The sequence below is a fragment of the Loxodonta africana genome, chromosome 3 (assembly GCF_030014295.1).
Source record: "Loxodonta africana isolate mLoxAfr1 chromosome 3, mLoxAfr1.hap2, whole genome shotgun sequence".
Taxonomy (NCBI): Eukaryota; Metazoa; Chordata; class Mammalia; order Proboscidea; family Elephantidae; genus Loxodonta; species Loxodonta africana.
The window spans coordinates 196,613,019-196,640,546 of NC_087344.1; the positions used below are offsets into that span (position 1 = coordinate 196,613,019).

A 27,528-nucleotide genomic window follows, 5' to 3' on the forward strand; every position below is an offset into this window, starting at 1 on the left:
GCAGCACGCTGGTGCGAGTTCCGCGCGGCATCTTGGGCTTGTCTGGGCTGTGCGGCGTTGGTGGTATAGTGGTGAGCATAGCTGCCTTCCAAGCAGTTGACCCGGGTTCGATTCCCGGCCAACGCAGTGGGCTGACTTTTTGCCAGAGGCCCAGCCCAGGGCCGTCTTGCCAGGTATGGCTGACGGAGTCGGCACTTGGCTCGGTGTGTATGTGTGGGAGAAGGAAGGAGGCGCCCAGCGTTTTGGGGGTGCTGCGAGCAAGAGAAAAGGGCGCGGAGTGCCAGGGGAGGCCGGGCCGGGCGACTGGAGGCCGGAGCAAGGTCCACGGCTGGGGCCGAGGGGTGCGGAGGCGCTGAGTGCAGGTGGCGCAGGCAGGACGGGTGTCCCGACGCTCCCTGGTGGTCTAGTGGTTAGGATTCGGCGCTCTCACCGCCGCGGCCCGGGTTCGATTCCCGGTCAGGGAAGCCGTTCTTCTTCCTCTCTGCCCACAAACAACTTGCCGCGCACCTCCCTCCACACCTGCCTTTTAGCCAACGCTTGCAGGCCCAGCACACCGCCTGGCCCGCTGCCGCCACCAATGCCATCCGATCCTTTTCGACCCGCTCGCCCACCACAGGCCTACTTGCTCGTCCGCCCTGGCGCTGGCGCTGGCGCTGGCGCTGGCGCTGGCGCTGGCGCAGGCGCTCGCGTTCTCTGGCATCTGTCAGCCCCAAAGCCCACAGGCCAGGACAGCCTCTGGCCGGCAGTGGCCAGGAGCGGAGCCCGCGTCCTCGCTGCTGCCAGCGCGCGCCCTGGCGCGTGCTTGCATTTGGCTCAGCTACCAGGCCAGACCTGGGCTGGGGGAGCCAAGCTTGTGAAGGCCCAGATCCTGAGCAGGGCGACGGCGGCCGGGAGACAGAAGAACGTGAAAGGGGAATCTGGGAATGCCCGGCCAGCTGGGGGGGTCCGGGTGGGGTCGGAGGGGGGGGATGAGAGTAAGGGGGAGAGAGGAATGTGAGACCGGGGGCCGTCGGGGAAATGGACATGCCCAACGGCTGAGGGGCGGTGGCAGCAGGTAGCCTTCCCCGACTCTCTAACACGACGGTATTAGCAAGGCGCCAACAGATCTCAGCGTGGACACAAATTGACCGAGAACACCCCTACTCCCGCCCCCCGGATTGTACGACCCATGCATTTTATCCCACTCCTGCCTTATCGCATATCTATCCCGGTGTCCATCCCCTCTTCCACCCCGAGCGTCCCTCTTGTTAACTCATCGATGATGCCGCGCCTGGTAGATGGCAGACGGCAGTCATCCGCGTCTTGCAAGGCCTGCGGACAGAGAGGGTCTAATATTTGCTTCAAGACTCTTTTTCTTAGAAATCAAGTTTGCACGCAAGGAAACGCACAAGCCTCACGCCAGACAGTCGTTCCTTGGGTATCTTCGTGGTTCTCTTCCCACTCACCTCCCCTTCCCGCTCTCTCTGTCTTTAATTGTGGTGAAAGTATACGTAAGACAGAATATATCATTTTCACCATTTCTGAGTGCAGAATTCAGTGGCTTTAAGGACGTTCGCCGTCTTTTCTAATCGCCACGAATATCCATTTCCACTTTTTTTTTTTTTTTTAGTCATTCCCAAACCAACCCTGTTCCCACATAATGAGGGCCTCCTGTTTCCCCTTCCCGGCTACCCCGGGAAACGTCTATTCTCCTTTGTTGGTCTGGGAAGTTACCTGTTATACAGACGCGACGAAAGTAAAATCATACAACGTTTGTTGTTTTGGGTCTGGTTTACTTGACTCGGCGAATGTCTTCAAGGTTCATGCCTGTTGTGGCATGAGCATAACTTCATCCCTTGGGGTGGCCGTTCACGGGATTTGAAGAAAGAGATGGCTTTTGAAAAGGGCGATGGGGTGGATTCTGACTCCCGGCGACCCCATGTGTCTGAGAGTAGAACTGCACTCCGCGGGCTTTTCAGCGGCTTGGAATGTCAGGGCAGTAGAAGGCCAGGCATGGAAAGGCATAGCCTTGTGAGCAGGAACCCGTGTGATCATAGAGAAGCTTACTGTCACCCCAGGCACTTCCTTCCTGCCCCTGTTTTGTGAGTTGTGGATAGATGACCGCAGTGGAGGAAGCTGGCTGGTTGTTCGGGTGGCACGACACAAAGGACAGGGAAAGGTGAGGGAAACCCAAAAGAGGGGACAGACGTGTCCTGAGTGCTGGCAGGTGGGAGAAGGAGTCCAGATGTCAGAGTGTCCAAGCCGCCCTAGGGCAGGAGGGGGCGCAGCGAGTGCGGCCGCCCAGTCAGGTGCCGGCGCTGCAGAGGCTTGGGGGCTTCGGAGCATTATGCCAGGCCAGTGTGGAGATGAGGGTGGGGACATGGGAGGGGCGGGGGCGACCCTGGGGATGCCGGGGGTGGCCAGCCCGGTGGATGTGCGTCATCAGGGCAAGGCAAGGCGTTCGTGTGATAGAGGTCTGTGGTGGCGGGTCAGGCGGAGGCTGGAAGGACCACTAGATGGCTAGCTGGGTGGCGGGGGTGGGGGGGGAGTGTTGGGAGGGTGGGCTTAGGTCCCACCCAGATCCAAGGGCACGTCATGAGACTGGACCCGGCCAGACAAGGTTGCCCGCGGTGCTGTGCCTGAAGTCAGTCAACCTAAAGAGTGGGAGGTTGATTGGGGGCAAGGGTGCTGTCGAGAGAGAGCCAGCGTGAGACAGGGACCGGGAGACAGAGAGGGAGACAGAGATAGAGACAGAGACGGACGGGCAGAAGAGGGAGCGAGAAACAGACAGACACACAGAGAGACACGCAGAGAGAGATTAGAAGAGAAGGGAAGAGAGAAAAACGTCTGGAAAAGGCCGTGAGGTCTTAGGGCGCGCGACTGGCCCAGAGGCTTAAACGTCCCTTTGTCAGGACACGGGAGTGCGTTAGGTGCGCGTTTGGGGCACCGTGGGGTGCGGTGGGGTGGGACGGGGGACTCAGTGGAGATTGAAAGAGGCCCGAGCAACAGATGCCTCCAGTGACCTTTGGCCAAAAGTTTGGATCGTGGTAAGGGGGAGGCGGGCAAGGAAGGGGCGTGTTTACCACTGTGTTGTGGAGGAGTGGGCTAAAGTGACTGTACTGACATGACTTTCATTTTCTCGTGCGCGATGATGACCAGGACACGGTAGGGGAGCGTAATGCGTTGCTTTTCCGAGTATGGATCCGGCCGTGCGACTTCCTTGGTAATGGTCCAGCAAGGATGGTGTCATTTTGGGAGCGTGGCCAGGAAGGGTGGTGAGATGGGAAGAGGCATGGAGTCCCCGCAGCCAAAGCCCGCGTGTTGCACGGTGGTCCTCCGTGAAGTGAAACGTGTGGCTAAGGTTTCGTCAGGGTGATGAAGAGAAAAGGGTGGCTGCCCGGGAGAAGTGTTGGGGCAGAGCCCACTGGCGGTCGGCGCCGGAGCGCGGTGTGCTTTCGGCCCCAGGGTGTGGGAGAGGCGCAGGGCGCTGGCACACTGGTGGGCTGGCTGCAGGTGGGAGCGGAGCCCCAGGGCTCTGGGAGAGTTGCCCCGAGTGTAGTAGGAGAGCCAGAGCGGAGCAGAGCAGAGCAGAGCAGAGCAGAGCAAGCAGAGCAAGCACTGAGCAGGCGGCGGTGTGAATTGGGGCAGAGCGACCAAAAGGGGACAGGGGACTGCATGGGCCGGGAATCGAACCCGGGCCTCCCGCGTGGCAGGCGAGAATTCTACCACTGAACCACCCATGCGCTGCCGGCGTCCGGGCGGCTGGCTCCAGCCTGTGCCCCTGCCCTGTCTTCGCGGGCCCGCCGCTGGGCTCAGGACGCTGCTCACTACCTGGCCGGAGCGTCTGTCTCTCTGCTCCCCTAGAGCTAGGCAGGCGGCGGCGGCCAGCCTGGGGCCGGCGGCCTGGTGCGGGTGGGCGGGACGGGCGGGCAAGGGAAGGGGTCTGGGCGACCGACGTGGAAGAGAGGCAGGTGCCAGGCGTGTCGAGGGTCCTGGACGGAGGCGGAGGGAGAGAGGTAGTCCCTGCCCATCCCGTGGCTGGGAGGAAGCCTAGAGCCCGAAGGAGCCTGGTCGGCCAGCGCCAATCCCAGCCAGGCCAGGTGGCCTGTGGCGCGCAGAGGTGCTCACAGCTGTCCCGGCGGCGACCCCCGGCATGCACCCCCAGGACCCCCTTGGGCGGCCAGTTTTCTGGCCCGTGCTTGGGGGTGTGGGCACAGGAGGTCCGGGAGCAAGGGAGCGGGACGCCTGCATCCTCCTGTGGCGGCTGCCTGCCAGCGGCGGGACGTCGGACAAAGTGGCCACAGCGGTCTGAGCCTGCCTTCCGCCCTCCGTCCTCCGGCCAGCCGCACTCCTTAGGATGCTGTGCTGGAGGGGGTGGGTTGTGGAGCGGGAGCCGGCCCACCCATCGAAAGAGCTCTTCGGCAGCAGAGAGGTCGTTGGCGCGGTGGGTCTGCTCCCAGGCAGCGGCTACCCTCGTGGAACTGGGATGTGGCGCGCCCGAGGTGGACCGGGCCCTGTGCCCGGCTCTGGCTTCTCCTCGCCAGCCGGTGGTGGGGCTGAAAATGCAGCGGCATGGCCGGTGTGGGGAGGCAAGGTCCCCAAACTCAACAAGCGCGGAGACCACGGGCTGAAGAGAGGGCGCAGCGGGTGTTAGTGGGAAGGGGATTCGGGGCGGGAGAGAGGAATGGGCAGGAGGCTGGTGTGGAAAGGGCGGGATGATGGCCAAGGTTTTGGGTGGTGTGGTGCTGCTTGCAGCAGCGCAGGGCAAAAGCGAGTTGCTGCTGTTCAGCGGGCAGAAAGTGGAGGACCACCGGGGAGGGCTTTCCACACGGGCCAGATGGAGCCCACAGACACACGCAGGCAAACGGGGCTAAAGACCAGGGGCGGATTAACCAGGAAGGCCGGTGAGCAGCGGCTTGCGTTGAGCCAGGGTCGCGCGCACGGGCGGGCTCCACTGTATTGGCTCCCTACTCTGTGGTGAGCGGTTTCAAGTGGGCTTCACCACATCCTTGCTGCGGTGGGAGAGCGGTGAGATCGTGAGCTGCAGATTGGTGGGAAGCCTAACAATTGGACCCGTGCCTACCTTGCTTGTTGGGTAATCGGGGCCTGACAAAGACAGAGAGAGAGGGAGAGGGAGAGGGAGAGGTGAAAGACAGAGGGAAGAGGGAAAGGGCGAGGGCAGAGAGAGGACAGGGGTAAGAGAGAGGAGGTAGCTGCGATGGGAAGTCGAGAAACCGCGCGGATGCGGGGGCAGGCAGGTAGGAGGGGTGCGTTTCATGGTGGGCAGTTGGGCTGGGGCTGGCCGGAAAGGCAGTTACCAGAGGGGTTCAAGGCGCTGGAGCATCCTAGCTGTCAGGGATGTGCCTGACAAGTTAGGGTGTCGGAGCGGGGTGGGGCCACGGGCTGGAGGCTGGAGAGGCAGAAGGATTGCACGGCCCGAGCGTGGACAGTCGCCCAGTAAAGGGCAGAGACGCGTGTGGTGAAGGCTGGGGACAGTAGGTGGCTGTTGCCAAAAGGTTGTCTTGTCAGGAGTGGGATTCGAACCCACGCCTCCAGGGGAGACTGCGACCTGAACGCAGCGCCTTAGACCGCTCGGCCATCCTGACGGCGGCTGTGGGCGCGTCGCCGCTGGCCCGGCTGCGACGCCGCGCCAACGCCGGTGCCCTGGGCCGGTCGGCGCGCCTCCTGGACGGCCTTGCGGCTGCGCGACCGACGGACGGACGGACGGACGGACGGACGGACGGCGCGCGCGAAGGCTCGGAGCCGAGCGCCACCAAGGCCGGCCGACCCGGCGAGGTGCCCGGCCAACTCCCCCACGCACCGTCCCCCGGGCCCCGCCAGCCGCTGCCCCGGCCTCCGTCCTCACGTCAGCTCTCGCGCCCACCAATGCCTCCTCCTCCTCGCAGACGTTTTCTGCCCGCTCGATCCCCTTTCTTTCTCCCGGCGCTTTCGCCGCCGTGGAGGGAAGCGGCCGCCGCGCACGCGGAGCTTCGGTATCCCCCGGGCCCGGCCCGGGTGCCAGGCTGCGTGGACGGCGAGGATGGAGGTGGGCGGGGCGCGCTCTGTCGCCGAGCATGCAGCGAGCAGGGGGCAGGAAGAGGCGTCGGCGTCGGAGTCGGAGTCGGCGTGGTGTGCAGCGGCGGCGGCGGGAGAGCGTTCTGCACCCCGGACGGCCACCGCCGTCCTCGTTAGTATAGTGGTGAGTATCCCCGCCTGTCACGCGGGAGACCGGGGTTCGATTCCCCGACGGGGAGGCAGACGCCCTTTTTGGCCTCTGCCGCCACGCACCCGGCGCCCGCTCTCAGACCCAGTGGCCGGCGCAATGCCCTGCCCTGCCCTGCCCCGCCCTGCCCTGCCCTCCGCGCTCCACCTGGGCCCTTGGCGTCATCCTCTGCGGGGCACAGCCCACCCTCCGCCCACCTTCCCTTCCAATCCTCCTGGCCAAGGCGCCTGGTCGCCCGCCAGCCACAGCAGCCTTCTCGGGTCCCGGCAGCGCTTGAGGAGCGGCCCGTCCCCAGCGGATGGGTGTCTTCCGCCCCCCGGCTCAGGGTCGCCGACCGCCGCCCAGCGACTCCGGCTCCCAGGTGCCAGGTGGAGAGCGGCCTGTCGGAGATGTGCACCGTCTCGGTGCCGGCTGTGGCCTAGCCGAGCGTCGCCGAGCGGCCGCGACGTGGCGGAGAATGGAAGGGGCTTGGCGAGCCGGGGGTGTGGAGCAGGCGTGCCCCGGGGGCAGGCCGCAGCCGGGAGCTCAGGGCCGGGGGTGGGGGGCCGCGCGCCCTGGAGCGCCCCGCTGCGGGCGGGAGGCCGGAGGAAGCGAGCGGGAGAGCGCCCCCCAGCGGCGGGGCTGAGGAGGGCGGGGCGGGGGCGTGTGGAGAGCGGCGGGGCTCGGCTGGCGCCGGGCGGCGGCTGGTGGTGCTGTGAGGGCCCGGAGCCGCGGACGGGTGAGCCAGGCGTCGAGAAGGGTCTGCGCCCGGCGGCGGGCGGCGGCGGCGGCAGCACGCTGGCGCGAGTTCCGCGCGGCATCTTGGGCTTGTCTGGGCCGTGCGGCGTTGGTGGTATAGTGGTGAGCATAGCTGCCTTCCAAGCAGTTGACCCGGGTTCGATTCCCGGCCAACGCAGTGGGCTGACTTTTTGCCAGAGGCCCAGCCCAGGGCCGTCTTGCCAGGTATGGCTGACGGAGTCGGCACTTGGCTCGGTGTGTATGTGTGGGAGAAGGAAGGAGGCGCCCAGCGTTTTGGGGGTGCTGCGAGCAAGAGAAAAGGGCGCGGAGTGCCAGGGGAGGCCGGGCCGGGCGACTGGAGGCCGGAGCAAGGTCCACGGCTGGGGCCGAGGGGTGCGGAGGCGCTGAGTGCAGGTGGCGCAGGCAGGACGGGTGTCCCGACGCTCCCTGGTGGTCTAGTGGTTAGGATTCGGCGCTCTCACCGCCGCGGCCCGGGTTCGATTCCCGGTCAGGGAAGCCGTTCTTCTTCCTCTCTGCCCACAAACAACTTGCCGCGCACCTCCCTCCACACCTGCCTTTTAGCCAACGCTTGCAGGCCCAGCACACCGCCTGGCCCGCTGCCGCCACCAATGCCATCCGATCCTTTTCGACCCGCTCGCCCACCACAGGCCTACTTGCTCGTCCGCCCTGGCGCTGGCGCTGGCGCTGGCGCTGGCGCTGGCGCAGGCGCTCGCGTTCTCTGGCATCTGTCAGCCCCAAAGCCCACAGGCCAGGACAGCCTCTGGCCGGCAGTGGCCAGGAGCGGAGCCCGCGTCCTCGCTGCTGCCAGCGCGCGCCCTGGCGCGTGCTTGCATTTGGCTCAGCTACCAGGCCAGACCTGGGCTGGGGGAGCCAAGCTTGTGAAGGCCCAGATCCTGAGCAGGGCGACGGCGGCCGGGAGACAGAAGAACGTGAAAGGGGAATCTGGGAATGCCCGGCCAGCTGGGGGGGTCCGGGTGGGGTCGGAGGGGGGGGATGAGAGTAAGGGGGAGAGAGGAATGTGAGACCGGGGACCGTCGGGGAAATGGACATGCCCAACGGCTGAGGGGCGGTGGCAGCAGGTAGCCTTCCCCGACTCTCTAACACGACGGTATTAGCAAGGCGCGAACAGATCTCAGCGTGGACACAAATTGACCGAGAACACCCCTACTCCCGCCCCCCGGATTGTACGACCCATGCATTTTATCCCACTCCTGCCTTATCGCATATCTATCCCGGTGTCCATCCCCTCTTCCACCCCGAGCGTCCCTCTTGTTAACTCATCGATGATGCCGCGCCTGGTAGATGGCAGACGGCAGTCATCCGCGTCTTGCAAGGCCTGCGGACAGAGAGGGTCTAATATTTGCTTCAAGACTCTTTTTCTTAGAAATCAAGTTTGCACGCAAGGAAACGCACAAGCCTCACGCCAGACAGTCGTTCCTTGGGTATCTTCGTGGTTCTCTTCCCACTCACCTCCCCTTCCCGCTCTCTCTGTCTTTAATTGTGGTGAAAGTATACGTAAGACAGAATATATCATTTTCACCATTTCTGAGTGCAGAATTCAGTGGCTTTAAGGACGTTCGCCGTCTTTTCTAACCGCCACGAATATCCATTTCCACTTTTTTTTTTTTTTTTAGTCATTCCCAAACCAACCCTGTTCCCACATAATGAGGGCCTCCTGTTTCCCCTTCCCGGCTACCCCGGGAAACGTCTATTCTCCTTTGTTGGTCTGGGAAGTTACCTGTTATACAGACGCGACGAAAGTAAAATCATACAACGTTTGTTGTTTTGGGTCTGGTTTACTTGACTCGGCGAATGTCTTCAAGGTTCATGCCTGTTGTGGCATGAGCATAACTTCATCCCTTGGGGTGGCCGTTCACGGGATTTGAAGAAAGAGATGGCTTTTGAAAAGGGCGATGGGGTGGATTCTGACTCCCGGCGACCCCATGTGTCTGAGAGTAGAACTGCACTCCGCGGGCTTTTCAGCGGCTTGGAATGTCAGGGCAGTAGAAGGCCAGGCATGGAAAGGCATAGCCTTGTGAGCAGGAACCCGTGTGATCATAGAGAAGCTTACTGTCACCCCAGGCACTTCCTTCCTGCCCCTGTTTTGTGAGTTGTGGATAGATGACCGCAGTGGAGGAAGCTGGCTGGTTGTTCGGGTGGCACGACACAAAGGACAGGGAAAGGTGAGGGAAACCCAAAAGAGGGGACAGACGTGTCCTGAGTGCTGGCAGGTGGGAGAAGGAGTCCAGATGTCAGAGTGTCCAAGCCGCCCTAGGGCAGGAGGGGGCGCAGCGAGTGCGGCCGCCCAGTCAGGTGCCGGCGCTGCAGAGGCTTGGGGGCTTCGGAGCATTATGCCAGGCCAGTGTGGAGATGAGGGTGGGGACATGGGAGGGGCGGGGGCGACCCTGGGGATGCCGGGGGTGGCCAGCCCGGTGGATGTGCGTCATCAGGGCAAGGCAAGGCGTTCGTGTGATAGAGGTCTGTGGTGGCGGGTCAGGCGGAGGCTGGAAGGACCACTAGATGGCTAGCTGGGTGGCGGGGGTGGGGGGGGAGTGTTGGGAGGGTGGGCTTAGGTCCCACCCAGATCCAAGGGCACGTCATGAGACTGGACCCGGCCAGACAAGGTTGCCCGCGGTGCTGTGCCTGAAGTCAGTCAACCTAAAGAGTGGGAGGTTGATTGGGGGCAAGGGTGCTGTCGAGAGAGAGCCAGCGTGAGACAGGGACCGGGAGACAGAGAGGGAGACAGAGATAGAGACAGAGACGGACGGGCAGAAGAGGGAGCGAGAAACAGACAGACACACAGAGAGACACGCAGAGAGAGATTAGAAGAGAAGGGAAGAGAGAAAAACGTCTGGAAAAGGCCGTGAGGTCTTAGGGCGCGCGACTGGCCCAGAGGCTTAAACGTCCCTTTGTCAGGACACGGGAGTGCGTTAGGTGCGCGTTTGGGGCACCGTGGGGTGCGGTGGGGTGGGACGGGGGACTCAGTGGAGATTGAAAGAGGCCCGAGCAACAGATGCCTCCAGTGACCTTTGGCCAAAAGTTTGGATCGTGGTAAGGGGGAGGCGGGCAAGGAAGGGGCGTGTTTACCACTGTGTTGTGGAGGAGTGGGCTAAAGTGACTGTACTGACATGACTTTCATTTTCTCGTGCGCGATGATGACCAGGACACGGTAGGGGAGCGTAATGCGTTGCTTTTCCGAGTATGGATCCGGCCGTGCGACTTCCTTGGTAATGGTCCAGCAAGGATGGTGTCATTTTGGGAGCGTGGCCAGGAAGGGTGGTGAGATGGGAAGAGGCATGGAGTCCCCGCAGCCAAAGCCCGCGTGTTGCACGGTGGTCCTCCGTGAAGTGAAACGTGTGGCTAAGGTTTCGTCAGGGTGATGAAGAGAAAAGGGTGGCTGCCCGGGAGAAGTGTTGGGGCAGAGCCCACTGGCGGTCGGCGCCGGAGCGCGGTGTGCTTTCGGCCCCAGGGTGTGGGAGAGGCGCAGGGCGCTGGCACACTGGTGGGCTGGCTGCAGGTGGGAGCGGAGCCCCAGGGCTCTGGGAGAGTTGCCCCGAGTGTAGTAGGAGAGCCAGAGCGGAGCAGAGCAGAGCAGAGCAGAGCAGAGCAAGCAGAGCAAGCACTGAGCAGGCGGCGGTGTGAATTGGGGCAGAGCGACCAAAAGGGGACAGGGGACTGCATGGGCCGGGAATCGAACCCGGGCCTCCCGCGTGGCAGGCGAGAATTCTACCACTGAACCACCCATGCGCTGCCGGCGTCCGGGCGGCTGGCTCCAGCCTGTGCCCCTGCCCTGTCTTCGCTGGCCCGCCGCTGGGCTCAGGACGCTGCTCACTACCTGGCCGGAGCGTCTGTCTCTCTGCTCCCCTAGAGCTAGGCAGGCGGCGGCGGCCAGCCTGGGGCCGGCGGCCTGGTGCGGGTGGGCGGGACGGGCGGGCAAGGGAAGGGGTCTGGGCGACCGACGTGGAAGAGAGGCAGGTGCCAGGCGTGTCGAGGGTCCTGGACGGAGGCGGAGGGAGAGAGGTAGTCCCTGCCCATCCCGTGGCTGGGAGGAAGCCTAGAGCCCGAAGGAGCCTGGTCGGCCAGCGCCAATCCCAGCCAGGCCAGGTGGCCTGTGGCGCGCAGAGGTGCTCACAGCTGTCCCGGCGGCGACCCCCGGCATGCACCCCCAGGACCCCCTTGGGCGGCCAGTTTTCTGGCCCGTGCTTGGGGGTGTGGGCACAGGAGGTCCGGGAGCAAGGGAGCGGGACGCCTGCATCCTCCTGTGGCGGCTGCCTGCCAGCGGCGGGACGTCGGACAAAGTGGCCACAGCGGTCTGAGCCTGCCTTCCGCCCTCCGTCCTCCGGCCAGCCGCACTCCTTAGGATGCTGTGCTGGAGGGGGTGGGTTGTGGAGCGGGAGCCGGCCCACCCATCGAAAGAGCTCTTCGGCAGCAGAGAGGTCGTTGGCGCGGTGGGTCTGCTCCCAGGCAGCGGCTACCCTCGTGGAACTGGGATGTGGCGCGCCCGAGGTGGACCGGGCCCTGTGCCCGGCTCTGGCTTCTCCTCGCCAGCCGGTGGTGGGGCTGAAAATGCAGCCGCATGGCCGGTGTGGGGAGGCAAGGTCCCCAAACTCAACAAGCGCGGAGACCACGGGCTGAAGAGAGGGCGCAGCGGGTGTTAGTGGGAAGGGGATTCGGGGCGGGAGAGAGGAATGGGCAGGAGGCTGGTGTGGAAAGGGCGGGATGATGGCCAAGGTTTTGGGTGGTGTGGTGCTGCTTGCAGCAGCGCAGGGCAAAAGCGAGTTGCTGCTGTTCAGCGGGCAGAAAGTGGAGGACCACCGGGGAGGGCTTTCCACACGGGCCAGATGGAGCCCACAGACACACGCAGGCAAACGGGGCTAAAGACCAGGGGCGGATTAACCAGGAAGGCCGGTGAGCAGCGGCTTGCGTTGAGCCAGGGTCGCGCGCACGGGCGGGCTCCACTGTATTGGCTCCCTACTCTGTGGTGAGCGGTTTCAAGTGGGCTTCACCACATCCTTGCTGCGGTGGGAGAGCGGTGAGATCGTGAGCTGCAGATTGGTGGGAAGCCTAACAATTGGACCCGTGCCTACCTTGCTTGTTGGGTAATCGGGGCCTGACAAAGACAGAGAGAGAGGGAGAGGGAGAGGGAGAGGTGAAAGACAGAGGGAAGAGGGAAAGGGCGAGGGCAGAGAGAGGACAGGGGTAAGAGAGAGGAGGTAGCTGCGATGGGAAGTCGAGAAACCGCGCGGATGCGGGGGCAGGCAGGTAGGAGGGGTGCGTTTCATGGTGGGCAGTTGGGCTGGGGCTGGCCGGAAAGGCAGTTACCAGAGGGGTTCAAGGCGCTGGAGCATCCTAGCTGTCAGGGATGTGCCTGACAAGTTAGGGTGTCGGAGCGGGGTGGGGCCACGGGCTGGAGGCTGGAGAGGCAGAAGGATTGCACGGCCCGAGCGTGGACAGTCGCCCAGTAAAGGGCAGAGACGCGTGTGGTGAAGGCTGGGGACAGTAGGTGGCTGTTGCCAAAAGGTTGTCTTGTCAGGAGTGGGATTCGAACCCACGCCTCCAGGGGAGACTGCGACCTGAACGCAGCGCCTTAGACCGCTCGGCCATCCTGACGGCGGCTGTGGGCGCGTCGCCGCTGGCCCGGCTGCGACGCCGCGCCAACGCCGGTGCCCTGGGCCGGTCGGCGCGCCTCCTGGACGGCCTTGCGGCTGCGCGACCGACGGACGGACGGACGGACGGACGGACGGACGGCGCGCGCGAAGGCTCGGAGCCGAGCGCCACCAAGGCCGGCCGACCCGGCGAGGTGCCCGGCCAACTCCCCCACGCACCGTCCCCCGGGCCCCGCCAGCCGCTGCCCCGGCCTCCGTCCTCACGTCAGCTCTCGCGCCCACCAATGCCTCCTCCTCCTCGCAGACGTTTTCTGCCCGCTCGATCCCCTTTCTTTCTCCCGGCGCTTTCGCCGCCGTGGAGGGAAGCGGCCGCCGCGCACGCGGAGCTTCGGTATCCCCCGGGCCCGGCCCGGGTGCCAGGCTGCGTGGACGGCGAGGATGGAGGTGGGCGGGGCGCGCTCTGTCGCCGAGCATGCAGCGAGCAGGGGGCAGGAAGAGGCGTCGGCGTCGGAGTCGGAGTCGGCGTGGTGTGCAGCGGCGGCGGCGGGAGAGCGTTCTGCACCCCGGACGGCCACCGCCGTCCTCGTTAGTATAGTGGTGAGTATCCCCGCCTGTCACGCGGGAGACCGGGGTTCGATTCCCCGACGGGGAGGCAGACGCCCTTTTTGGCCTCTGCCGCCACGCACCCGGCGCCCGCTCTCAGACCCAGTGGCCGGCGCAATGCCCTGCCCTGCCCTGCCCCGCCCTGCCCTGCCCTCCGCGCTCCACCTGGGCCCTTGGCGTCATCCTCTGCGGGGCACAGCCCACCCTCCGCCCACCTTCCCTTCCAATCCTCCTGGCCAAGGCGCCTGGTCGCCCGCCAGCCACAGCAGCCTTCTCGGGTCCCGGCAGCGCTTGAGGAGCGGCCCGTCCCCAGCGGATGGGTGTCTTCCGCCCCCCGGCTCAGGGTCGCCGACCGCCGCCCAGCGACTCCGGCTCCCAGGTGCCAGGTGGAGAGCGGCCTGTCGGAGATGTGCACCGTCTCGGTGCCGGCTGTGGCCTAGCCGAGCGTCGCCGAGCGGCCGCGACGTGGCGGAGAATGGAAGGGGCTTGGCGAGCCGGGGGTGTGGAGCAGGCGTGCCCCGGGGGCAGGCCGCAGCCGGGAGCTCAGGGCCGGGGGTGGGGGGCCGCGCGCCCTGGAGCGCCCCGCTGCGGGCGGGAGGCCGGAGGAAGCGAGCGGGAGAGCGCCCCCCAGCGGCGGGGCTGAGGAGGGCGGGGCGGGGGCGTGTGGAGAGCGGCGGGGCTCGGCTGGCGCCGGGCGGCGGCTGGTGGTGCTGTGAGGGCCCGGAGCCGCGGACGGGTGAGCCAGGCGTCGAGAAGGGTCTGCGCCCGGCGGCGGGCGGCGGCGGCGGCAGCACGCTGGTGCGAGTTCCGCGCGGCATCTTGGGCTTGTCTGGGCTGTGCGGCGTTGGTGGTATAGTGGTGAGCATAGCTGCCTTCCAAGCAGTTGACCCGGGTTCGATTCCCGGCCAACGCAGTGGGCTGACTTTTTGCCAGAGGCCCAGCCCAGGGCCGTCTTGCCAGGTATGGCTGACGGAGTCGGCACTTGGCTCGGTGTGTATGTGTGGGAGAAGGAAGGAGGCGCCCAGCGTTTTGGGGGTGCTGCGAGCAAGAGAAAAGGGCGCGGAGTGCCAGGGGAGGCCGGGCCGGGCGACTGGAGGCCGGAGCAAGGTCCACGGCTGGGGCCGAGGGGTGCGGAGGCGCTGAGTGCAGGTGGCGCAGGCAGGACGGGTGTCCCGACGCTCCCTGGTGGTCTAGTGGTTAGGATTCGGCGCTCTCACCGCCGCGGCCCGGGTTCGATTCCCGGTCAGGGAAGCCGTTCTTCTTCCTCTCTGCCCACAAACAACTTGCCGCGCACCTCCCTCCACACCTGCCTTTTAGCCAACGCTTGCAGGCCCAGCACACCGCCTGGCCCGCTGCCGCCACCAATGCCATCCGATCCTTTTCGACCCGCTCGCCCACCACAGGCCTACTTGCTCGTCCGCCCTGGCGCTGGCGCTGGCGCTGGCGCTGGCGCTGGCGCTGGCGCAGGCGCTCGCGTTCTCTGGCATCTGTCAGCCCCAAAGCCCACAGGCCAGGACAGCCTCTGGCCGGCAGTGGCCAGGAGCGGAGCCCGCGTCCTCGCTGCTGCCAGCGCGCGCCCTGGCGCGTGCTTGCATTTGGCTCAGCTACCAGGCCAGACCTGGGCTGGGGGAGCCAAGCTTGTGAAGGCCCAGATCCTGAGCAGGGCGACGGCGGCCGGGAGACAGAAGAACGTGAAAGGGGAATCTGGGAATGCCCGGCCAGCTGGGGGGGTCCGGGTGGGGTCGGAGGGGGGGGATGAGAGTAAGGGGGAGAGAGGAATGTGAGACCGGGGGCCGTCGGGGAAATGGACATGCCCAACGGCTGAGGGGCGGTGGCAGCAGGTAGCCTTCCCCGACTCTCTAACACGACGGTATTAGCAAGGCGCCAACAGATCTCAGCGTGGACACAAATTGACCGAGAACACCCCTACTCCCGCCCCCCGGATTGTACGACCCATGCATTTTATCCCACTCCTGCCTTATCGCATATCTATCCCGGTGTCCATCCCCTCTTCCACCCCGAGCGTCCCTCTTGTTAACTCATCGATGATGCCGCGCCTGGTAGATGGCAGACGGCAGTCATCCGCGTCTTGCAAGGCCTGCGGACAGAGAGGGTCTAATATTTGCTTCAAGACTCTTTTTCTTAGAAATCAAGTTTGCACGCAAGGAAACGCACAAGCCTCACGCCAGACAGTCGTTCCTTGGGTATCTTCGTGGTTCTCTTCCCACTCACCTCCCCTTCCCGCTCTCTCTGTCTTTAATTGTGGTGAAAGTATACGTAAGACAGAATATATCATTTTCACCATTTCTGAGTGCAGAATTCAGTGGCTTTAAGGACGTTCGCCGTCTTTTCTAATCGCCACGAATATCCATTTCCACTTTTTTTTTTTTTTTAGTCATTCCCAAACCAACCCTGTTCCCACATAATGAGGGCCTCCTGTTTCCCCTTCCCGGCTACCCCGGGAAACGTCTATTCTCCTTTGTTGGTCTGGGAAGTTACCTGTTATACAGACGCGACGAAAGTAAAATCATACAACGTTTGTTGTTTTGGGTCTGGTTTACTTGACTCGGCGAATGTCTTCAAGGTTCATGCCTGTTGTGGCATGAGCATAACTTCATCCCTTGGGGTGGCCGTTCACGGGATTTGAAGAAAGAGATGGCTTTTGAAAAGGGCGATGGGGTGGATTCTGACTCCCGGCGACCCCATGTGTCTGAGAGTAGAACTGCACTCCGCGGGCTTTTCAGCGGCTTGGAATGTCAGGGCAGTAGAAGGCCAGGCATGGAAAGGCATAGCCTTGTGAGCAGGAACCCGTGTGATCATAGAGAAGCTTACTGTCACCCCAGGCACTTCCTTCCTGCCCCTGTTTTGTGAGTTGTGGATAGATGACCGCAGTGGAGGAAGCTGGCTGGTTGTTCGGGTGGCACGACACAAAGGACAGGGAAAGGTGAGGGAAACCCAAAAGAGGGGACAGACGTGTCCTGAGTGCTGGCAGGTGGGAGAAGGAGTCCAGATGTCAGAGTGTCCAAGCCGCCCTAGGGCAGGAGGGGGCGCAGCGAGTGCGGCCGCCCAGTCAGGTGCCGGCGCTGCAGAGGCTTGGGGGCTTCGGAGCATTATGCCAGGCCAGTGTGGAGATGAGGGTGGGGACATGGGAGGGGCGGGGGCGACCCTGGGGATGCCGGGGGTGGCCAGCCCGGTGGATGTGCGTCATCAGGGCAAGGCAAGGCGTTCGTGTGATAGAGGTCTGTGGTGGCGGGTCAGGCGGAGGCTGGAAGGACCACTAGATGGCTAGCTGGGTGGCGGGGGTGGGGGGGGAGTGTTGGGAGGGTGGGCTTAGGTCCCACCCAGATCCAAGGGCACGTCATGAGACTGGACCCGGCCAGACAAGGTTGCCCGCGGTGCTGTGCCTGAAGTCAGTCAACCTAAAGAGTGGGAGGTTGATTGGGGGCAAGGGTGCTGTCGAGAGAGAGCCAGCGTGAGACAGGGACCGGGAGACAGAGAGGGAGACAGAGATAGAGACAGAGACGGACGGGCAGAAGAGGGAGCGAGAAACAGACAGACACACAGAGAGACACGCAGAGAGAGATTAGAAGAGAAGGGAAGAGAGAAAAACGTCTGGAAAAGGCCGTGAGGTCTTAGGGCGCGCGACTGGCCCAGAGGCTTAAACGTCCCTTTGTCAGGACACGGGAGTGCGTTAGGTGCGCGTTTGGGGCACCGTGGGGTGCGGTGGGGTGGGACGGGGGACTCAGTGGAGATTGAAAGAGGCCCGAGCAACAGATGCCTCCAGTGACCTTTGGCCAAAAGTTTGGATCGTGGTAAGGGGGAGGCGGGCAAGGAAGGGGCGTGTTTACCACTGTGTTGTGGAGGAGTGGGCTAAAGTGACTGTACTGACATGACTTTCATTTTCTCGTGCGCGATGATGACCAGGACACGGTAGGGGAGCGTAATGCGTTGCTTTTCCGAGTATGGATCCGGCCGTGCGACTTCCTTGGTAATGGTCCAGCAAGGATGGTGTCATTTTGGGAGCGTGGCCAGGAAGGGTGGTGAGATGGGAAGAGGCATGGAGTCCCCGCAGCCAAAGCCCGCGTGTTGCACGGTGGTCCTCCGTGAAGTGAAACGTGTGGCTAAGGTTTCGTCAGGGTGATGAAGAGAAAAGGGTGGCTGCCCGGGAGAAGTGTTGGGGCAGAGCCCACTGGCGGTCGGCGCCGGAGCGCGGTGTGCTTTCGGCCCCAGGGTGTGGGAGAGGCGCAGGGCGCTGGCACACTGGTGGGCTGGCTGCAGGTGGGAGCGGAGCCCCAGGGCTCTGGGAGAGTTGCCCCGAGTGTAGTAGGAGAGCCAGAGCGGAGCAGAGCAGAGCAGAGCAGAGCAGAGCAAGCAGAGCAAGCACTGAGCAGGCGGCGGTGTGAATTGGGGCAGAGCGACCAAAAGGGGACAGGGGACTGCATGGGCCGGGAATCGAACCCGGGCCTCCCGCGTGGCAGGCGAGAATTCTACCACTGAACCACCCATGCGCTGCCGGCGTCCGGGCGGCTGGCTCCAGCCTGTGCCCCTGCCCTGTCTTCGCTGGCCCGCCGCTGGGCTCAGGACGCTGCTCACTACCTGGCCGGAGCGTCTGTCTCTCTGCTCCCCTAGAGCTAGGCAGGCGGCGGCGGCCAGCCTGGGGCCGGCGGCCTGGTGCGGGTGGGCGGGACGGGCGGGCAAGGGAAGGGGTCTGGGCGACCGACGTGGAAGAGAGGCAGGTGCCAGGCGTGTCGAGGGTCCTGGACGGAGGCGGAGGGAGAGAGGTAGTCCCTGCCCATCCCGTGGCTGGGAGGAAGCCTAGAGCCCGAAGGAGCCTGGTCGGCCAGCGCCAATCCCAGCCAGGCCAGGTGGCCTGTGGCGCGCAGAGGTGCTCACAGCTGTCCCGGCGGCGACCCCCGGCATGCACCCCCAGGACCCCCTTGGGCGGCCAGTTTTCTGGCCCGTGCTTGGGGGTGTGGGCACAGGAGGTCCGGGAGCAAGGGAGCGGGACGCCTGCATCCTCCTGTGGCGGCTGCCTGCCAGCGGCGGGACGTCGGACAAAGTGGCCACAGCGGTCTGAGCCTGCCTTCCGCCCTCCGTCCTCCGGCCAGCCGCACTCCTTAGGATGCTGTGCTGGAGGGGGTGGGTTGTGGAGCGGGAGCCGGCCCACCCATCGAAAGAGCTCTTCGGCAGCAGAGAGGTCGTTGGCGCGGTGGGTCTGCTCCCAGGCAGCGGCTACCCTCGTGGAACTGGGATGTGGCGCGCCCGAGGTGGACCGGGCCCTGTGCCCGGCTCTGGCTTCTCCTCGCCAGCCGGTGGTGGGGCTGAAAATGCAGCCGCATGGCCGGTGTGGGGAGGCAAGGTCCCCAAACTCAACAAGCGCGGAGACCACGGGCTGAAGAGAGGGCGCAGCGGGTGTTAGTGGGAAGGGGATTCGGGGCGGGAGAGAGGAATGGGCAGGAGGCTGGTGTGGAAAGGGCGGGATGATGGCCAAGGTTTTGGGTGGTGTGGTGCTGCTTGCAGCAGCGCAGGGCAAAAGCGAGTTGCTGCTGTTCAGCGGGCAGAAAGTGGAGGACCACCGGGGAGGGCTTTCCACACGGGCCAGATGGAGCCCACAGACACACGCAGGCAAACGGGGCTAAAGACCAGGGGCGGATTAACCAGGAAGGCCGGTGAGCAGCGGCTTGCGTTGAGCCAGGGTCGCGCGCACGGGCGGGCTCCACTGTATTGGCTCCCTACTCTGTGGTGAGCGGTTTCAAGTGGGCTTCACCACATCCTTGCTGCGGTGGGAGAGCGGTGAGATCGTGAGCTGCAGATTGGTGGGAAGCCTAACAATTGGACCCGTGCCTACCTTGCTTGTTGGGTAATCGGGGCCTGACAAAGACAGAGAGAGAGGGAGAGGGAGAGGGAGAGGTGAAAGACAGAGGGAAGAGGGAAAGGGCGAGGGCAGAGAGAGGACAGGGGTAAGAGAGAGGAGGTAGCTGCGATGGGAAGTCGAGAAACCGCGCGGATGCGGGGGCAGGCAGGTAGGAGGGGTGCGTTTCATGGTGGGCAGTTGGGCTGGGGCTGGCCGGAAAGGCAGTTACCAGAGGGGTTCAAGGCGCTGGAGCATCCTAGCTGTCAGGGATGTGCCTGACAAGTTAGGGTGTCGGAGCGGGGTGGGGCCACGGGCTGGAGGCTGGAGAGGCAGAAGGATTGCACGGCCCGAGCGTGGACAGTCGCCCAGTAAAGGGCAGAGACGCGTGTGGTGAAGGCTGGGGACAGTAGGTGGCTGTTGCCAAAAGGTTGTCTTGTCAGGAGTGGGATTCGAACCCACGCCTCCAGGGGAGACTGCGACCTGAACGCAGCGCCTTAGACCGCTCGGCCATCCTGACGGCGGCTGTGGGCGCGTCGCCGCTGGCCCGGCTGCGACGCCGCGCCAACGCCGGTGCCCTGGGCCGGTCGGCGCGCCTCCTGGACGGCCTTGCGGCTGCGCGACCGACGGACGGACGGACGGACGGACGGACGGACGGACGGCGCGCGCGAAGGCTCGGAGCCGAGCGCCACCAAGGCCGGCCGACCCGGCGAGGTGCCCGGCCAACTCCCCCACGCACCGTCCCCCGGGCCCCGCCAGCCGCTGCCCCGGCCTCCGTCCTCACGTCAGCTCTCGCGCCCACCAATGCCTCCTCCTCCTCGCAGACGTTTTCTGCCCGCTCGATCCCCTTTCTTTCTCCCGGCGCTTTCGCCGCCGTGGAGGGAAGCGGCCGCCGCGCACGCGGAGCTTCGGTATCCCCCGGGCCCGGCCCGGGTGCCAGGCTGCGTGGACGGCGAGGATGGAGGTGGGCGGGGCGCGCTCTGTCGCCGAGCATGCAGCGAGCAGGGGGCAGGAAGAGGCGTCGGCGTCGGAGTCGGAGTCGGCGTGGTGTGCAGCGGCGGCGGCGGGAGAGCGTTCTGCACCCCGGACGGCCACCGCCGTCCTCGTTAGTATAGTGGTGAGTATCCCCGCCTGTCACGCGGGAGACCGGGGTTCGATTCCCCGACGGGGAGGCAGACGCCCTTTTTGGCCTCTGCCGCCACGCACCCGGCGCCCGCTCTCAGACCCAGTGGCCGGCGCAATGCCCTGCCCTGCCCTGCCCCGCCCTGCCCTGCCCTCCGCGCTCCACCTGGGCCCTTGGCGTCATCCTCTGCGGGGCACAGCCCACCCTCCGCCCACCTTCCCTTCCAATCCTCCTGGCCAAGGCGCCTGGTCGCCCGCCAGCCACAGCAGCCTTCTCGGGTCCCGGCAGCGCTTGAGGAGCGGCCCGTCCCCAGCGGATGGGTGTCTTCCGCCCCCCGGCTCAGGGTCGCCGACCGCCGCCCAGCGACTCCGGCTCCCAGGTGCCAGGTGGAGAGCGGCCTGTCGGAGATGTGCACCGTCTCGGTGCCGGCTGTGGCCTAGCCGAGCGTCGCCGAGCGGCCGCGACGTGGCGGAGAATGGAAGGGGCTTGGCGAGCCGGGGGTGTGGAGCAGGCGTGCCCCGGGGGCAGGCCGCAGCCGGGAGCTCAGGGCCGGGGGTGGGGGGCCGCGCGCCCTGGAGCGCCCCGCTGCGGGCGGGAGGCCGGAGGAAGCGAGCGGGAGAGCGCCCCCCAGCGGCGGGGCTGAGGAGGGCGGGGCGGGGGCGTGTGGAGAGCGGCGGGGCTCGGCTGGCGCCGGGCGGCGGCTGGTGGTGCTGTGAGGGCCCGGAGCCGCGGACGGGTGAGCCAGGCGTCGAGAAGGGTCTGCGCCCGGCGGCGGGCGGCGGCGGCGGCAGCACGCTGGCGCGAGTTCCGCGCGGCATCTTGGGCTTGTCTGGGCCGTGCGGCGTTGGTGGTATAGTGGTGAGCATAGCTGCCTTCCAAGCAGTTGACCCGGGTTCGATTCCCGGCCAACGCAGTGGGCTGACTTTTTGCCAGAGGCCCAGCCCAGGGCCGTCTTGCCAGGTATGGCTGACGGAGTCGGCACTTGGCTCGGTGTGTATGTGTGGGAGAAGGAAGGAGGCGCCCAGCGTTTTGGGGGTGCTGCGAGCAAGAGAAAAGGGCGCGGAGTGCCAGGGGAGGCCGGGCCGGGCGACTGGAGGCCGGAGCAAGGTCCACGGCTGGGGCCGAGGGGTGCGGAGGCGCTGAGTGCAGGTGGCGCAGGCAGGACGGGTGTCCCGACGCTCCCTGGTGGTCTAGTGGTTAGGATTCGGCGCTCTCACCGCCGCGGCCCGGGTTCGATTCCCGGTCAGGGAAGCCGTTCTTCTTCCTCTCTGCCCACAAACAACTTGCCGCGCACCTCCCTCCACACCTGCCTTTTAGCCAACGCTTGCAGGCCCAGCACACCGCCTGGCCCGCTGCCGCCACCAATGCCATCCGATCCTTTTCGACCCGCTCGCCCACCACAGGCCTACTTGCTCGTCCGCCCTGGCGCTGGCGCTGGCGCTGGCGCTGGCGCTGGCGCAGGCGCTCGCGTTCTCTGGCATCTGTCAGCCCCAAAGCCCACAGGCCAGGACAGCCTCTGGCCGGCAGTGGCCAGGAGCGGAGCCCGCGTCCTCGCTGCTGCCAGCGCGCGCCCTGGCGCGTGCTTGCATTTGGCTCAGCTACCAGGCCAGACTTGGGCTGGGGGAGCCAAGCTTGTGAAGGCCCAGATCCTGAGCAGGGCGACGGCGGCCGGGAGACAGAAGAACGTGAAAGGGGAATCTGAGAATGCCCGGCCAGCTGGGGGGGTCCGGGTGGGGTCGGGGGGGGGATGAGAGTAAGGGGGAGAGAGGAATGTGAGACCGGGGACCGTCGGGGAAATGGACATGCCCAACGGCTGAGGGGCGGTGGCAGCAGGTAGCCTTCCCCGACTCTCTAACACGACGGTATTAGCAAGGCGCCAACAGATCTCAGCGTGGACACAAATTGACCGAGAACACCCCTACTCCCGCCCCCCGGATTGTACGACCCATGCATTTTATCCCACTCCTGCCTTATCGCATATCTATCCCGGTGTCCATCCCCTCTTCCACCCCGAGCGTCCCTCTTGTTAACTCATCGATGATGCCGCGCCTGGTAGATGGCAGACGGCAGTCATCCGCGTCTTGCAAGGCCTGCGGACAGAGAGGGTCTAATATTTGCTTCAAGACTCTTTTTCTTAGAAATCAAGTTTGCACGCAAGGAAACGCACAAGCCTCACGCCAGACAGTCGTTCCTTGGGTATCTTCGTGGTTCTCTTCCCACTCACCTCCCCTTCCCGCTCTCTCTGTCTTTAATTGTGGTGAAAGTATACGTAAGACAGAATATATCATTTTCACCATTTCTGAGTGCAGAATTCAGTGGCTTTAAGGACGTTCGCCGTCTTTTCTAACCGCCACGAATATCCATTTCCACTTTTTTTTTTTTTTTTAGTCATTCCCAAACCAACCCTGTTCCCACATAATGAGGGCCTCCTGTTTCCCCTTCCCGGCTACCCCGGGAAACGTCTATTCTCCTTTGTTGGTCTGGGAAGTTACCTGTTATACAGACGCGACGAAAGTAAAATCATACAACGTTTGTTGTTTTGGGTCTGGTTTACTTGACTCGGCGAATGTCTTCAAGGTTCATGCCTGTTGTGGCATGAGCATAACTTCATCCCTTGGGGTGGCCGTTCACGGGATTTGAAGAAAGAGATGGCTTTTGAAAAGGGCGATGGGGTGGATTCTGACTCCCGGCGACCCCATGTGTCTGAGAGTAGAACTGCACTCCGCGGGCTTTTCAGCGGCTTGGAATGTCAGGGCAGTAGAAGGCCAGGCATGGAAAGGCATAGCCTTGTGAGCAGGAACCCGTGTGATCATAGAGAAGCTTACTGTCACCCCAGGCACTTCCTTCCTGCCCCTGTTTTGTGAGTTGTGGATAGATGACCGCAGTGGAGGAAGCTGGCTGGTTGTTCGGGTGGCACGACACAAAGGACAGGGAAAGGTGAGGGAAACCCAAAAGAGGGGACAGACGTGTCCTGAGTGCTGGCAGGTGGGAGAAGGAGTCCAGATGTCAGAGTGTCCAAGCCGCCCTAGGGCAGGAGGGGGCGCAGCGAGTGCGGCCGCCCAGTCAGGTGCCGGCGCTGCAGAGGCTTGGGGGCTTCGGAGCATTATGCCAGGCCAGTGTGGAGATGAGGGTGGGGACATGGGAGGGGCGGGGGCGACCCTGGGGATGCCGGGGGTGGCCAGCCCGGTGGATGTGCGTCATCAGGGCAAGGCAAGGCGTTCGTGTGATAGAGGTCTGTGGTGGCGGGTCAGGCGGAGGCTGGAAGGACCACTAGATGGCTAGCTGGGTGGCGGGGGTGGGGGGGGAGTGTTGGGAGGGTGGGCTTAGGTCCCACCCAGATCCAAGGGCACGTCATGAGACTGGACCCGGCCAGACAAGGTTGCCCGCGGTGCTGTGCCTGAAGTCAGTCAACCTAAAGAGTGGGAGGTTGATTGGGGGCAAGGGTGCTGTCGAGAGAGAGCCAGCGTGAGACAGGGACCGGGAGACAGAGAGGGAGACAGAGATAGAGACAGAGACGGACGGGCAGAAGAGGGAGCGAGAAACAGACAGACACACAGAGAGACACGCAGAGAGAGATTAGAAGAGAAGGGAAGAGAGAAAAACGTCTGGAAAAGGCCGTGAGGTCTTAGGGCGCGCGACTGGCCCAGAGGCTTAAACGTCCCTTTGTCAGGACACGGGAGTGCGTTAGGTGCGCGTTTGGGGCACCGTGGGGTGCGGTGGGGTGGGACGGGGGACTCAGTGGAGATTGAAAGAGGCCCGAGCAACAGATGCCTCCAGTGACCTTTGGCCAAAAGTTTGGATCGTGGTAAGGGGGAGGCGGGCAAGGAAGGGGCGTGTTTACCACTGTGTTGTGGAGGAGTGGGCTAAAGTGACTGTACTGACATGACTTTCATTTTCTCGTGCGCGATGATGACCAGGACACGGTAGGGGAGCGTAATGCGTTGCTTTTCCGAGTATGGATCCGGCCGTGCGACTTCCTTGGTAATGGTCCAGCAAGGATGGTGTCATTTTGGGAGCGTGGCCAGGAAGGGTGGTGAGATGGGAAGAGGCATGGAGTCCCCGCAGCCAAAGCCCGCGTGTTGCACGGTGGTCCTCCGTGAAGTGAAACGTGTGGCTAAGGTTTCGTCAGGGTGATGAAGAGAAAAGGGTGGCTGCCCGGGAGAAGTGTTGGGGCAGAGCCCACTGGCGGTCGGCGCCGGAGCGCGGTGTGCTTTCGGCCCCAGGGTGTGGGAGAGGCGCAGGGCGCTGGCACACTGGTGGGCTGGCTGCAGGTGGGAGCGGAGCCCAGGGCTCTGGGAGAGTTGCCCCGAGTGTAGTAGGAGAGCCAGAGCGGAGCAGAGCAGAGCAGAGCAGAGCAAGCAGAGCAAGCACTGAGCAGGCGGCGGTGTGAATTGGGGCAGAGCGACCAAAAGGGGACAGGGGACTGCATGGGCCGGGAATCGAACCCGGGCCTCCCGCGTGGCAGGCGAGAATTCTACCACTGAACCACCCATGCGCTGCCGGCGTCCGGGCGGCTGGCTCCAGCCTGTGCCCCTGCCCTGTCTTCGCTGGCCCGCCGCTGGGCTCAGGACGCTGCTCACTACCTGGCCGGAGCGTCTGTCTCTCTGCTCCCCTAGAGCTAGGCAGGCGGCGGCGGCCAGCCTGGGGCCGGCGGCCTGGTGCGGGTGGGCGGGACGGGCGGGCAAGGGAAGGGGTCTGGGCGACCGACGTGGAAGAGAGGCAGGTGCCAGGCGTGTCGAGGGTCCTGGACGGAGGCGGAGGGAGAGAGGTAGTCCCTGCCCATCCCGTGGCTGGGAGGAAGCCTAGAGCCCGAAGGAGCCTGGTCGGCCAGCGCCAATCCCAGCCAGGCCAGGTGGCCTGTGGCGCGCAGAGGTGCTCACAGCTGTCCCGGCGGCGACCCCCGGCATGCACCCCCAGGACCCCCTTGGGCGGCCAGTTTTCTGGCCCGTGCTTGGGGGTGTGGGCACAGGAGGTCCGGGAGCAAGGGAGCGGGACGCCTGCATCCTCCTGTGGCGGCTGCCTGCCAGCGGCGGGACGTCGGACAAAGTGGCCACAGCGGTCTGAGCCTGCCTTCCGCCCTCCGTCCTCCGGCCAGCCGCACTCCTTAGGATGCTGTGCTGGAGGGGGTGGGTTGTGGAGCGGGAGCCGGCCCACCCATCGAAAGAGCTCTTCGGCAGCAGAGAGGTCGTTGGCGCGGTGGGTCTGCTCCCAGGCAGCGGCTACCCTCGTGGAACTGGGATGTGGCGCGCCCGAGGTGGACCGGGCCCTGTGCCCGGCTCTGGCTTCTCCTCGCCAGCCGGTGGTGGGGCTGAAAATGCAGCGGCATGGCCGGTGTGGGGAGGCAAGGTCCCCAAACTCAACAAGCGCGGAGACCACGGGCTGAAGAGAGGGCGCAGCGGGTGTTAGTGGGAAGGGGATTCGGGGCGGGAGAGAGGAATGGGCAGGAGGCTGGTGTGGAAAGGGCGGGATGATGGCCAAGGTTTTGGGTGGTGTGGTGCTGCTTGCAGCAGCGCAGGGCAAAAGCGAGTTGCTGCTGTTCAGCGGGCAGAAAGTGGAGGACCACCGGGGAGGGCTTTCCACACGGGCCAGATGGAGCCCACAGACACACGCAGGCAAACGGGGCTAAAGACCAGGGGCGGATTAACCAGGAAGGCCGGTGAGCAGCGGCTTGCGTTGAGCCAGGGTCGCGCGCACGGGCGGGCTCCACTGTATTGGCTCCCTACTCTGTGGTGAGCGGTTTCAAGTGGGCTTCACCACATCCTTGCTGCGGTGGGAGAGCGGTGAGATCGTGAGCTGCAGATTGGTGGGAAGCCTAACAATTGGACCCGTGCCTACCTTGCTTGTTGGGTAATCGGGGCCTGACAAAGACAGAGAGAGAGGGAGAGGGAGAGGGAGAGGTGAAAGACAGAGGGAAGAGGGAAAGGGCGAGGGCAGAGAGAGGACAGGGGTAAGAGAGAGGAGGTAGCTGCGATGGGAAGTCGAGAAACCGCGCGGATGCGGGGGCAGGCAGGTAGGAGGGGTGCGTTTCATGGTGGGCAGTTGGGCTGGGGCTGGCCGGAAAGGCAGTTACCAGAGGGGTTCAAGGCGCTGGAGCATCCTAGCTGTCAGGGATGTGCCTGACAAGTTAGGGTGTCGGAGCGGGGTGGGGCCACGGGCTGGAGGCTGGAGAGGCAGAAGGATTGCACGGCCCGAGCGTGGACAGTCGCCCAGTAAAGGGCAGAGACGCGTGTGGTGAAGGCTGGGGACAGTAGGTGGCTGTTGCCAAAAGGTTGTCTTGTCAGGAGTGGGATTCGAACCCACGCCTCCAGGGGAGACTGCGACCTGAACGCAGCGCCTTAGACCGCTCGGCCATCCTGACGGCGGCTGTGGGCGCGTCGCCGCTGGCCCGGCTGCGACGCCGCGCCAACGCCGGTGCCCTGGGCCGGTCGGCGCGCCTCCTGGACGGCCTTGCGGCTGCGCGACCGACGGACGGACGGACGGACGGACGGACGGACGGACGGACGGCGCGCGCGAAGGCTCGGAGCCGAGCGCCACCAAGGCCGGCCGACCCGGCGAGGTGCCCGGCCAACTCCCCCACGCACCGTCCCCCGGGCCCCGCCAGCCGCTGCCCCGGCCTCCGTCCTCACGTCAGCTCTCGCGCCCACCAATGCCTCCTCCTCCTCGCAGACGTTTTCTGCCCGCTCGATCCCCTTTCTTTCTCCCGGCGCTTTCGCCGCCGTGGAGGGAAGCGGCCGCCGCGCACGCGGAGCTTCGGTATCCCCCGGGCCCGGCCCGGGTGCCAGGCTGCGTGGACGGCGAGGATGGAGGTGGGCGGGGCGCGCTCTGTCGCCGAGCATGCAGCGAGCAGGGGGCAGGAAGAGGCGTCGGCGTCGGAGTCGGAGTCGGCGTGGTGTGCAGCGGCGGCGGCGGGAGAGCGTTCTGCACCCCGGACGGCCACCGCCGTCCTCGTTAGTATAGTGGTGAGTATCCCCGCCTGTCACGCGGGAGACCGGGGTTCGATTCCCCGACGGGGAGGCAGACGCCCTTTTTGGCCTCTGCCGCCACGCACCCGGCGCCCGCTCTCAGACCCAGTGGCCGGCGCAATGCCCTGCCCTGCCCTGCCCCGCCCTGCCCTGCCCTCCGCGCTCCACCTGGGCCCTTGGCGTCATCCTCTGCGGGGCACAGCCCACCCTCCGCCCACCTTCCCTTCCAATCCTCCTGGCCAAGGCGCCTGGTCGCCCGCCAGCCACAGCAGCCTTCTCGGGTCCCGGCAGCGCTTGAGGAGCGGCCCGTCCCCAGCGGATGGGTGTCTTCCGCCCCCCGGCTCAGGGTCGCCGACCGCCGCCCAGCGACTCCGGCTCCCAGGTGCCAGGTGGAGAGCGGCCTGTCGGAGATGTGCACCGTCTCGGTGCCGGCTGTGGCCTAG

General features: G+C 65.0%; 20 non-coding genes across 20 annotated transcripts; 12 read left to right on the top strand and 8 right to left on the bottom strand.

The window, feature by feature from the left end:
• The first annotated feature begins 54 nt into the window (after nt 1-54).
• TRNAG-UCC (transfer RNA glycine (anticodon UCC)) lies at nt 55-126 on the top strand. The gene has a single exon. It is a non-coding gene; the product is annotated as a tRNA-Gly (tRNA).
• A 266-nt stretch (nt 127-392) lies between these two features.
• Nucleotides 393-464, top strand: TRNAE-CUC (transfer RNA glutamic acid (anticodon CUC)). Its single transcript has one exon. It is a non-coding gene; the product is annotated as a tRNA-Glu (tRNA).
• Nucleotides 465-3,651: 3,187 nt separating this feature from the next.
• TRNAG-GCC (transfer RNA glycine (anticodon GCC)) lies at nt 3,652-3,722 on the bottom strand. Its single transcript has one exon. It is a non-coding gene; the product is annotated as a tRNA-Gly (tRNA).
• Nucleotides 3,723-5,502: 1,780 nt separating this feature from the next.
• On the bottom strand, nt 5,503-5,585 carry TRNAL-CAG (transfer RNA leucine (anticodon CAG)). Its single transcript has one exon. It is a non-coding gene; the product is annotated as a tRNA-Leu (tRNA).
• A 576-nt stretch (nt 5,586-6,161) lies between these two features.
• Nucleotides 6,162-6,233, top strand: TRNAD-GUC (transfer RNA aspartic acid (anticodon GUC)). The gene has a single exon. It is a non-coding gene; the product is annotated as a tRNA-Asp (tRNA).
• A 792-nt stretch (nt 6,234-7,025) lies between these two features.
• Nucleotides 7,026-7,097, top strand: TRNAG-UCC (transfer RNA glycine (anticodon UCC)). Its single transcript has one exon. It is a non-coding gene; the product is annotated as a tRNA-Gly (tRNA).
• Nucleotides 7,098-7,363: 266 nt separating this feature from the next.
• On the top strand, nt 7,364-7,435 carry TRNAE-CUC (transfer RNA glutamic acid (anticodon CUC)). Its single transcript has one exon. It is a non-coding gene; the product is annotated as a tRNA-Glu (tRNA).
• Nucleotides 7,436-10,616: 3,181 nt separating this feature from the next.
• Nucleotides 10,617-10,687, bottom strand: TRNAG-GCC (transfer RNA glycine (anticodon GCC)). Its single transcript has one exon. It is a non-coding gene; the product is annotated as a tRNA-Gly (tRNA).
• Nucleotides 10,688-12,467: 1,780 nt separating this feature from the next.
• Nucleotides 12,468-12,550, bottom strand: TRNAL-CAG (transfer RNA leucine (anticodon CAG)). The gene has a single exon. It is a non-coding gene; the product is annotated as a tRNA-Leu (tRNA).
• Nucleotides 12,551-13,126: 576 nt separating this feature from the next.
• On the top strand, nt 13,127-13,198 carry TRNAD-GUC (transfer RNA aspartic acid (anticodon GUC)). Its single transcript has one exon. It is a non-coding gene; the product is annotated as a tRNA-Asp (tRNA).
• A 792-nt stretch (nt 13,199-13,990) lies between these two features.
• Nucleotides 13,991-14,062, top strand: TRNAG-UCC (transfer RNA glycine (anticodon UCC)). The gene has a single exon. It is a non-coding gene; the product is annotated as a tRNA-Gly (tRNA).
• Nucleotides 14,063-14,328: 266 nt separating this feature from the next.
• Nucleotides 14,329-14,400, top strand: TRNAE-CUC (transfer RNA glutamic acid (anticodon CUC)). Its single transcript has one exon. It is a non-coding gene; the product is annotated as a tRNA-Glu (tRNA).
• Nucleotides 14,401-17,586: 3,186 nt separating this feature from the next.
• TRNAG-GCC (transfer RNA glycine (anticodon GCC)) lies at nt 17,587-17,657 on the bottom strand. Its single transcript has one exon. It is a non-coding gene; the product is annotated as a tRNA-Gly (tRNA).
• Nucleotides 17,658-19,437: 1,780 nt separating this feature from the next.
• TRNAL-CAG (transfer RNA leucine (anticodon CAG)) lies at nt 19,438-19,520 on the bottom strand. The gene has a single exon. It is a non-coding gene; the product is annotated as a tRNA-Leu (tRNA).
• Nucleotides 19,521-20,100: 580 nt separating this feature from the next.
• Nucleotides 20,101-20,172, top strand: TRNAD-GUC (transfer RNA aspartic acid (anticodon GUC)). Its single transcript has one exon. It is a non-coding gene; the product is annotated as a tRNA-Asp (tRNA).
• Nucleotides 20,173-20,964: 792 nt separating this feature from the next.
• Nucleotides 20,965-21,036, top strand: TRNAG-UCC (transfer RNA glycine (anticodon UCC)). Its single transcript has one exon. It is a non-coding gene; the product is annotated as a tRNA-Gly (tRNA).
• A 266-nt stretch (nt 21,037-21,302) lies between these two features.
• Nucleotides 21,303-21,374, top strand: TRNAE-CUC (transfer RNA glutamic acid (anticodon CUC)). The gene has a single exon. It is a non-coding gene; the product is annotated as a tRNA-Glu (tRNA).
• A 3,173-nt stretch (nt 21,375-24,547) lies between these two features.
• Nucleotides 24,548-24,618, bottom strand: TRNAG-GCC (transfer RNA glycine (anticodon GCC)). Its single transcript has one exon. It is a non-coding gene; the product is annotated as a tRNA-Gly (tRNA).
• Nucleotides 24,619-26,398: 1,780 nt separating this feature from the next.
• Nucleotides 26,399-26,481, bottom strand: TRNAL-CAG (transfer RNA leucine (anticodon CAG)). Its single transcript has one exon. It is a non-coding gene; the product is annotated as a tRNA-Leu (tRNA).
• A 584-nt stretch (nt 26,482-27,065) lies between these two features.
• On the top strand, nt 27,066-27,137 carry TRNAD-GUC (transfer RNA aspartic acid (anticodon GUC)). Its single transcript has one exon. It is a non-coding gene; the product is annotated as a tRNA-Asp (tRNA).
• The last annotated feature ends 391 nt before the right edge of the window (nt 27,138-27,528 follow it).